The sequence below is a fragment of the Peromyscus maniculatus genome, chromosome 9 (genome assembly GCF_049852395.1).
Source record: "Peromyscus maniculatus bairdii isolate BWxNUB_F1_BW_parent chromosome 9, HU_Pman_BW_mat_3.1, whole genome shotgun sequence".
In the NCBI taxonomy this organism is placed as follows: domain Eukaryota; kingdom Metazoa; phylum Chordata; class Mammalia; order Rodentia; family Cricetidae; genus Peromyscus; species Peromyscus maniculatus.
In genome coordinates this window covers 37,502,054-37,511,602 of record NC_134860.1, presented here as the reverse complement: position 1 = coordinate 37,511,602, position 9,549 = coordinate 37,502,054, and positions in this window count along the sequence as shown.

Below are 9,549 nucleotides of genomic sequence, written 5' to 3'. Positions count from 1 at the left end.
ATCTCCAACATATTTAATGTATGTACGTACAAAAATGTTCTCCAAAATATGAGATCTTGAACACTCCCCATTAAATAAGTAACACAAGATGCTTATCACCCTATCTCCCATTGACTCTAGTAGGATGTTTCCTGCATCAGGACACATGTTCTACCTCATCTGCCTTATTTTGGGTTACATTTTATATTCATGCATTACTTCTCTATTATAATAATAATTTTATTAATAATAGCTATGTTTAATGGTGGCTATTTTGTCAAAACTAAGGGAACTATCCTACCTGTAGATAAATAAATGACCTTCAAAGTGAAAAATATTTTAGAGGTGATAAAAAAAGACAGAGAGAGAGAGAGACTAAACACACTAAATGTTGGGTTTACTAATCCTTTTATAGCAGAGAACACACAAGGTCATTTACAAATGGCCTTACTCTTAGGGCAACCAGCCATGGGAGTATCTGTGAACAGGCCTGCGTCAGCTCCAATGGTTCTAATCCCACGGAATCACATAGAAAACCTGTCCTCTACATGCTCCTTTGCAGGACCAGTGTCACATGTATTTGTAGCATGTTCCTGTGGGAAAAAAAATTTCAGTGTCTAGCTACACTCATGCTTGGTTATTAGAGGAAAATATCTGGTGTTTAAAATTCCAGAACTCAGATTTCAGTTTGTCTTTCTTCAGTTGCCTAACAACATGAAAAGATCAGACCCTATAAGTCACACGATGTCTGTGTCTTGAGGCATAGTACCTGAACCCTCTCCCACATGCTTAAGTAAAAAAGACTCCTTTTCTGGAAGCTTCCTTCTCACATCCTTACACTAGCTAGATGATGAGGAATCCTGAAATACCTATAACTTCCCTAGTGTTCTGATTCATCCAGTGTTTCATTAATGAAAACGACCAACAGATTATACAAATATAGGGATCCCCTGCAGAGTTCTATAAATATACACATAGTCAGCCTTCAAGGTTCATGGGGTGTGGCTTCCTGGGCTCTGCCGAGCCAGTGGACATTTAGCTTCTTATACAGATTCCCTTAGCATTCGCATATAACATGAGCTTACCCTCTTAGATCATTTAAGCCATCTCTAAATTATTTCCAATACCTAATACAATAGCAGGCTTGTGCAAACAGTTCCTGCACTTTATTGATTAGCAAAGAAAACAGAATCTAGATGCCTTGGTTTCATACCTAACCCACCCTGCTGACAACATATTTTGATCCTCAGTTGACTGAATCAGTTAATGTGGACCCTACACCTGCAAACCGTTTACTATTCCCATTAGTTCTGGGCTGGCAAACAAGAAGAGCACAAGGTAGGGAAAACAAGGATAAGCCAGAACCTACAAAGATGAGCTACAAGTCAGGACGGTTCGGTACTCTGAAGCCAAAAGAATCTCTTACCTCGTACAGGCCGCTAATTTAGAGAGGAGCTGCTGTGTTCTGCTGGCACCTGGGCCACACATTGGAAACACAGGAACAGAAGGCTGGGCAGGGGCTGAGGAAATGTGAGCACCCGGCTACTGTTTGCAGCAATCCCAGGAGCCGACAAACAAGCAACTGAGCAGAAACCACAGCCACGTGGCCTCCAAAGAGGAAGGATCATGGCAGCAGTACCTCTACTTCCTCTTTCCAATTCTCAAAGAAAACGGGTCCTGAAAAACAGAATTGTTGGAATGTGGTTCCAGTTAGGGACGACAAATAAGCCACCACAATACAAATCGGCCACTATCCACCTGACTCTTCCCCCACTTGCCTCTATAAACATCCCAGTCCATCATAAGTAAAGACAGTAGCAAGATTTGATGCCAGATCCGGATGCACAATGCTGCCCTAGGATCTCATGGTCTTAAAGGCCTTCCGAGCATATTCTCCAAGCAGTTGCATTCAATGTCAGTCCTGATTCAAAGGCTCCCACTTCACCTTCTTATCATTCTACCTTCTAGCTGGGTGTTGGATTTCATAAAGCAATGTCTTAATAATTTCTGGAAATACATTTCTGTGAAACCTTGTCTGGGAGGTAGGGTGATGGAGAGCTTATACCACAAGCGTGGGTTTAAGTTTGTAACATGCTTATGGCCCAAACAGAGAGCCTGGAATTCTAGCCTTTCTGTCAAGCCTACGTACATAACAAGGCACAAGTAATCTTCCTTGCCTTAGATGTTTGTGTCAGCTAAGATGAGAAATAGGGTACAGGTGAGTCTTCCTTGCCCTAGAGGTTTGTATCATTTAGGATGAGAATTCATACAGCTGAGTTATTTTGGGCAAAACAAAACAGCCCACCCCCAACAAAGGGCAAAACCACACAAGGGCCCAAGTCAGCTGGTCTTCCCGAAGAAGTCTGCATTATTTTGCAAAGCTGCAGGTTGTTTCTCCCCACCCACCTGCCTATGCATGTTTTGTCTTCCAAACTAGTCTACATGCTCCCAAAGGCAAACAGTCTCTGCTGTGCCTTCTCCCCGAGTTGCCCAAATGTACGTGTCTGATGATGTAGACATAATGCCTACAAAAGTATCTACCAGAACTACAAGGTACATAAGGGCCACTTACACAATTCAGTCCTGAAGAGCCCTTTGGATAAAGCCATTGGGTAATGGGAGTGACTCCCCAGTCTGCCTCCACAAAAGGGATCCCTGCAATAAGCAACCCTAGGTCCACCTAGGCCCACCCCCCGAATACACACACACCCCATTCACTGTAGCAATCAGAGGCCACTTGCTGACTTTATATCATCACCTGAACCAGCTGGGGTAGATGGTTAAAGACGAGCTTGGCTAATTTAGTCAGCTGGGTTCACTCTGCCCTGCTCTGACTGACAGGCTGGGCCCCTGCTTGAGCCTGAAAAGTAGCATCTGGGAATGACATACAGTTTGATAACATAAGATGCTTAGGGTTTTTGGCTCAAGAGAGATGTTCGGAGCTAATAGCCCTGTGAGCTGAGTTTTAGCTGCGATCTGCACCTTGAGATATCCGTTCTGTCTGGCTCAGGAAAAAGGGGAAGAATGAGAGCTTATTTCTAGAAAGGTTTCTGATGAACAGCATTTGTCATTGAAGGGGAAGATGGGTATAATTAGCTTGTCAGTCTAGTTTGGGCTGAGCAGGCTGTCTCTGCTAAGAAAGATGGACTAGCTGCCAGAGCCACTGACAGGCAGTCGATAGCGCAGCAATTAATGTCATAAATAATTCCAGAACCAATTACATCAAAATGGACTCGGAGCTTTAAAAAGGTACAGAATTCTCTTATTCTTCCTGCTAACAGCAAGAAACAGCTTTCATTTTTCTCTGTAATTACTTTTCATTGTATATAGCAATACAACTGAGCTTTTCTGTCCATATTTAAGCCTTGTCTTCTTCCGAGCCTCTTCCCCCACAGCCAGACTCCCTCCTTCACCCCACAGGACAAGGCTGTTAAAGTCGATCTTCCCTGCCAGAGCAGCGGGGGGAATGTATAATCTTTTAACTTGGCTGTTGCCGGAGAACTCCAGCTATACCTAAATGATTAAGAGCCGAGTTTTCGAAAATGTCATGGACCGTGACAGTGGAAGGCCCAAACAATGGCATTTGGAAATGAAGACATTTGTGAAATAAATGGATTTGTCTTATTATTTTAAAGGTTGCTGTGACTTTACTTACACTGAATTTATTGATCTTCCCCCCTGCCCCCATTTTTCCTCTTCCTTCTTTTTCCCTCCTGCTTTGTACAGTTCCAAGCATGGACACCAGGCCAAAGTGTCGCCGCTACACTGTGAATATAAATTCAATGCCACACATGTATACTAATGGGCAATTTTTTTTTCAGAAGGAGTAGTCTCTTTAACATAGTGTTTTCTTTAAAAAGCCATCCTCCGAAGCTGTCTCAACTCCTCTGCTAGTACCCTATGTACTACAGTAAGTATGTAGATAACACAAAGGCTATTATACCTATAATGGTGCCACACACTAGATATCAGTAGGCTAATTGTCTCCCCCAACCCCCAGCCTCCATCAGTTGCCTCTGTAGGCTGGATTAGAGAAAGGAAGGGATTGTGGGAAAGCAAATTACTGTAGGATTCATTCACAGCTTTGTTCCCTGCCTGACAAACATTTCCAACTTTTCAGCCAGAGTGGCATTTACTCTGGAGGGACCAGGGAAAATGGCTCATGAAGCTCCCACTGTTTCAAAACTAGCCCGGGCTGCTGGTGCTGCCTGCAGTTTGCTGAGTGTGCTTGGGCTGTGCGCTCCTGCCGCTGATGGCTCTCCCTTTAGCAGTAGGGTGTCACTGCTGTGAGTGGTAATTACAACAGAAGATTTTAGAGGACACGGGATAATTAGGCCAGCAGCCCTGTGCAGGCATAAACACTGACGTTTACCATATTAAAAACTCAAGTTGTCGGCATTCCCCTCTCCCAAGACCACAACAATGGCAACCTCACCAACAAAGGCAAGCTTCCAGGAGAACAAAGGACCTTTGCATCTGAGGGAGTTGACTGGGTGCCTGTGTTTGGAGATGGGTGCACACTGGCTTCTGCTGGCCAGTCAGGAAATGAGATGAGGCGATGTAGCTCATGTTTTGTGATTAGGCTCCTTCCTCTATCTCAGAGCTCTTTAGCCTAGGCATGACAGGCAGACAGTGATCAATGGCACCTTCTAGAGAGTGCCTACCTCCTTCACATTGGGGTGGATCCAGGTAGACTTTCTGAATGCCACCTTCTCCCAGCTTGGTTGTTCTCATGGCAACAGTACCGGGTACATTTGCCACTTTTTCAGCAGGAGACAGGCAATAGGAAGAATGATGCAGCCCCTGGATTCTAGTCCTATGAGCACGAAAGCACATCTTATCTGTGCACAAGCTGTGATTTCAGCAAGAGAGCACAGGGGAGATGCAAAAATCAGAGCATCCCAGGAGATCCTGGCTTTGCATATAAGTCTGCCTTCCCTATACAATAACTTTTTATTTTTAAGGGTGTGTGTGTGTGTGTGTGTGTGTGTGTGTGTGTGTCTTTTTGTCTATCTGTCTGTTTGTCTGTCTGTGTATACATGTGAGTGTAGATGCCCAAGGCTAGAAGAATCATGGAATCCCCTGGAGTTACAGGCATCTTGTGAGTCAAGAACTCAGGCCATCCTCTGTAAGAACAGTCTACACTTCTAATCTCTGAGCCCTTGGCTTCCCTGTTAAAGAACCACAGTACTCTTGAAAGATCAAGGCTCAGTGCACATTCTGTGTCTTTTTGATGGGGCTTTGGGCCTACATTCTTGGAAGTGGCTTCTTGGTCATGACATCATGGAGCTCGCAGTCTGAGAGAGAAAGACAGAAATAGACCTATAGACCAATTTAGTGATCCTAAGTATGATCACTCACTTAAAAAGAAAATCTTCTACCTACATCAGTTGGTTCTGAAGGGGAATAATGGGACTAGTTTATAAAACACCCACCCTCAAGATATGGGTCCCTGGCCCTCCCTTCATGCAGTCCCTCTCTTATCTGTAAGACACTGGCCTTCCTCACTTGAATTGGCAAGGCTCTGATGTCAAATTGTGTTTAAATAGAAAGTATACCCTCGCTGTTATTCACAGTGCCTCTGGGAGTTTCTATGCATGGCTATTCCCATCCTGCCTTTGCTTGGCTCTGAGCTCTTTGACCTAATAACCATGAAGCTTTTCTGTGACATCGGCAGCAAGAGGTGCTGGCAATATGACAGGAGACAAATCCCACTCCAGTGTGGTATTTTCTAAAGACAAACTAAGCTCAATAAATTTTATCAGTTATTTCTAGGCTCACGAGTCAGCCTGAGATATTTCAGACGCATAAGCATTTGGATTGTCGGGACTTCTAAAATATTCCCATAGCTTATAAAAGATGTCCCATCATGGCCAAGCACTTGTGGTAGCTGATTCTAAGCATTTTGAGCAGTTAGGAGTTGCATTAAGCACTAACCACTACAATAAGAAGCTTCTGTAGTCAAGGTTGAGCATCACTGGGGGTGGAAACATGAATCTCTTGAAGGCAGTTTGACAACATAATCCTTTAGTGAGACAGCATCAAAGCTTGGACCTATGACTTCCTCAGTTTTGGTATCTGACCTTGTTTTTAGTACCAGGTGTAAATTCCCTCCTGCAGAATCCAGTTGACAGAGTGGTTGGTTCCAGAGGCATGTTGGGGACAGTGGGCAGCTGGGGATTTGGAGGGAAAGCATGTGGTGTGGTGTGGTGTGGTGTGTGTGTGTGTGTGTGTGTGTGTGTGTGTGTGTGTGTGTTTAATATACATTGTATACATGTATAAAGTTTTCAAAGAATAGAAAATGGACAGACATAAAAGAAGAGAAGGTTGTCTGGAGAGATGGCTCAGAATTTAGGAGCACTGGCTCCTCTCCCAGAGGACCCAAATTAGATTCCCAGCGCCCATACCATGTGTAATTCTGGTCCCAGGGATCCAGTGCTTCTGGCCTCTGTGGATACTGTATGCATATGGTACATAGTAACACATGCAGGCAAAACATCCATGCACATAAGACTTTTTAAAAAGGGATTAAGATAAGGAAAAGAAGGTTCACATATCTTAAATGATAACACTTAGACCCATTAGTCACACTGAAGGTGCACAAGCTCACACACACACCATTAGGGAGATGGTCCAAGTGTGACTAGTTAAAGCAATAGTTAGTTCACACAGGGAGATCAAGGCAAGAAAACCTTTTAAGCCAACAACAAGAGTATGCCACCAACCCAGGAGCCTTTAAAGGTAGCTGGTCTTCATGGCTGATGTCTGAGATGGTTTCAGAGCTATGCCTGCTCTTGTCCTTCTTGCTTTACTGAAAGAGCTCCCCCACCCCTGCTATTTAGGGTCCTGAAAATCCATTGTATTTCTCAAGCACTAAAAATTCTAGATTCTTGTTTACCCTGTAGATGGTACAAATTACTATAAAACTTTTGGATTCGAACAAAATTTGATTCAAATGCTACTCACATTTTCTTGAGATGCACAGCCTTGGATAAACTATTTAAAAGATTTTTTGTTTCATTTTGGCTTTTGCTTTTGCTTTTTTGGACTTGATGGAATGCATATAGAAGTGCCTACTTTGTTGGGTTTTAAGAATCCTCTAACATCCCCCAATGTAGTATTCATAGAAGCTATAATACAGTAAAATCACTGATTATAATACTAACAGAAGATACCACATTTTTAGTCTTCCTTAAGTTCCATCAAGATGACCTATTTCTGTCATTAACCTTCAAGTTGGAAATACCAAGGCAAAGCTCAGGTACCTGTACCACCACATTCTGTGACTGGTGGATTCCTTAGTACTTGATTTGGCTCCTCTGATTGAACTGTGGATATAGGCAAGACATTTGTGTTCTCTATTAGGGTCTTTTCTTCCTAAAGCTCTTCCAGGAAAAACTATGAGCTTGAGACCACGGATAATCTTTGTTCTTGGTTGAAGGATTAGGAAGGACATGTGGTGGTGATGTTGACTATGAACTGGTGAATGGAAATCCCCAAGCACAAGACTGGACAAGTCCAGAGAGTAGGGTGTAGTTATTGAATTCCTCAATCTACAGTGTGTGTGTGTGTGTGTGTGTGTGTGTGTGTGTGTGTGTGTGTAGGAAACTCTCACCATCACCCCAGCCAGCATTTTATTCTCTCCCTGATCTATTCCCTGCAACCAGTTAAGGTAAACATAACTAACCAAGCGCCCCTTGAAATGTTTCAGAGTCACTTCTTCCTATCTGCTTTATGCCTCAGAAGCATACTGCTTTCACAACATGTGTCCCGTCAGATGTCCCCAGTCCTTTAGGCAATGACTGGAACAGGATAACCATTCACCAAATTAAATCAAATAATGAATTTGACTTTACTTGAGCCCTTTGGAATTTTAATATCCACTCCCTCTTCTCTGAATAAGAAGAATGAAGTTTCTTAAGATGAAACAACCCATGACTTCCAAAATTTGAGATTACATGTAATTCTTTCAAGTCACCAAACTCCATTTTTTTTTCAGAAGAAATGCTACCCCTGTCTTCTAGCCCTGCTGCAGACTCAGCCTTCTGGGGTTAACTTAAAGTTCGTCTGTCATTATTAGAGATAGAAAAGTGTGCTAGAAAAGAAAGTAAATAGTTAATCTCCTTTTTATTGTTTTGAACCTCATCTGTGTCCCCTGTCCATCACATGAACTTTGAGGACTCATGAAAAAAGCATTACACTGTCTTTGAATGTTGTTGAGCCCTTCATCAAAGCTTTGTGTCATCATCAATTTGATCAGTGTGTCTTCATTGTCACTTTCCAGTCTTTACCCAAGAAAAAGAATATCAATGAAAACATTTCAAAAAGTCATCTTTTTCTGACGTCTAAACACAATACTTATGCATATGCTTGCATTAAATATAAACATGAACTTCTATTTGTCCTTAACTTTATTTCCTGACTAGGCAAAACTCCAACTCTACAGTATGATTAAATTTTTCTAGATGGCAACATCCCCCTTTTTATTCTTCCTATCCATAAATCATGACATATGGTCATAAGAATCAAGAAGAAATAAGCTTTTTTTAATTCCCTTATTCAACTGACATAATAAAAACACAAATTTGGTACCTTAATGGAGTACCATATGACATTGCTATGAGAACATGTTTGATTCCTATGATGTCCTAGTAGCCTTTAAGCCTTCTAGAAAGTCTTATCTAGTCAAACAAGTGGATAAGTTGACCTGGGTTTCTGTCTTCTGTGACTGAGAAAAGACTTACTACAATATCCAAAGGCATCCTCATCCAATTAGCTTCTGCCTTTTATTCTTCTCTTGCTGTCCCAAACTCAAGGGCATTTCTCAAGCTTTCATATATCCACAGGAAACGTTAAATGTTCATTCACACTTATTATTTATTATAACCTATTTTATATTTCATGATATGGATTTTTAATGTACATGCTTGGTTTCATCAATAAATCATAAGTTTGTAAAAAATATTATCATAGGCTTCTTTGAATTTTCTTATACATAGAATAATTTCTTTGCACACAGTAGGCACTTTTCTGGGTTTAGAAATGAGCCTTAACCTCTTGGCACAATGGTACAGGATTTTAATCCCTATATTCAAGAGGCAGAGGAAGATTGTAAATTCAGGGCCAGCCTCAGCTACATAACAAATCTGTGTTTAAAAAAACAAACAAAACAAAACAAAAAGAATAAGTCAGGTGCAGTGGTGAACACTTTTAATCCCAGCACTCAGGAAGCAGACACAAACAGATCTCAGTCAAGTCCAGCCTAGTCTACAAAGGAAAGTCCAAGCCAGAGCTACACAGTGAGATTCAAAAAATTAAAAAAAAAAGAAAGAAAGAAAGTAAAGAGTATGATTAGTAGGAATTTTTGTGGAAAATTCCACATGGAAAAGAGTTTGCAACGTCTTATTAATTCATGCATCAAATATTTGGACATCTTATACATTCATGGATGTTACAATAAGGTCTATTATTCTGTAAAATTAATATATAATAATAGAAAATAAAATTTCATTGCTATTTACTATACATTTGGTAGTATGATACTGAAATCAATATAAAAATGCATACATT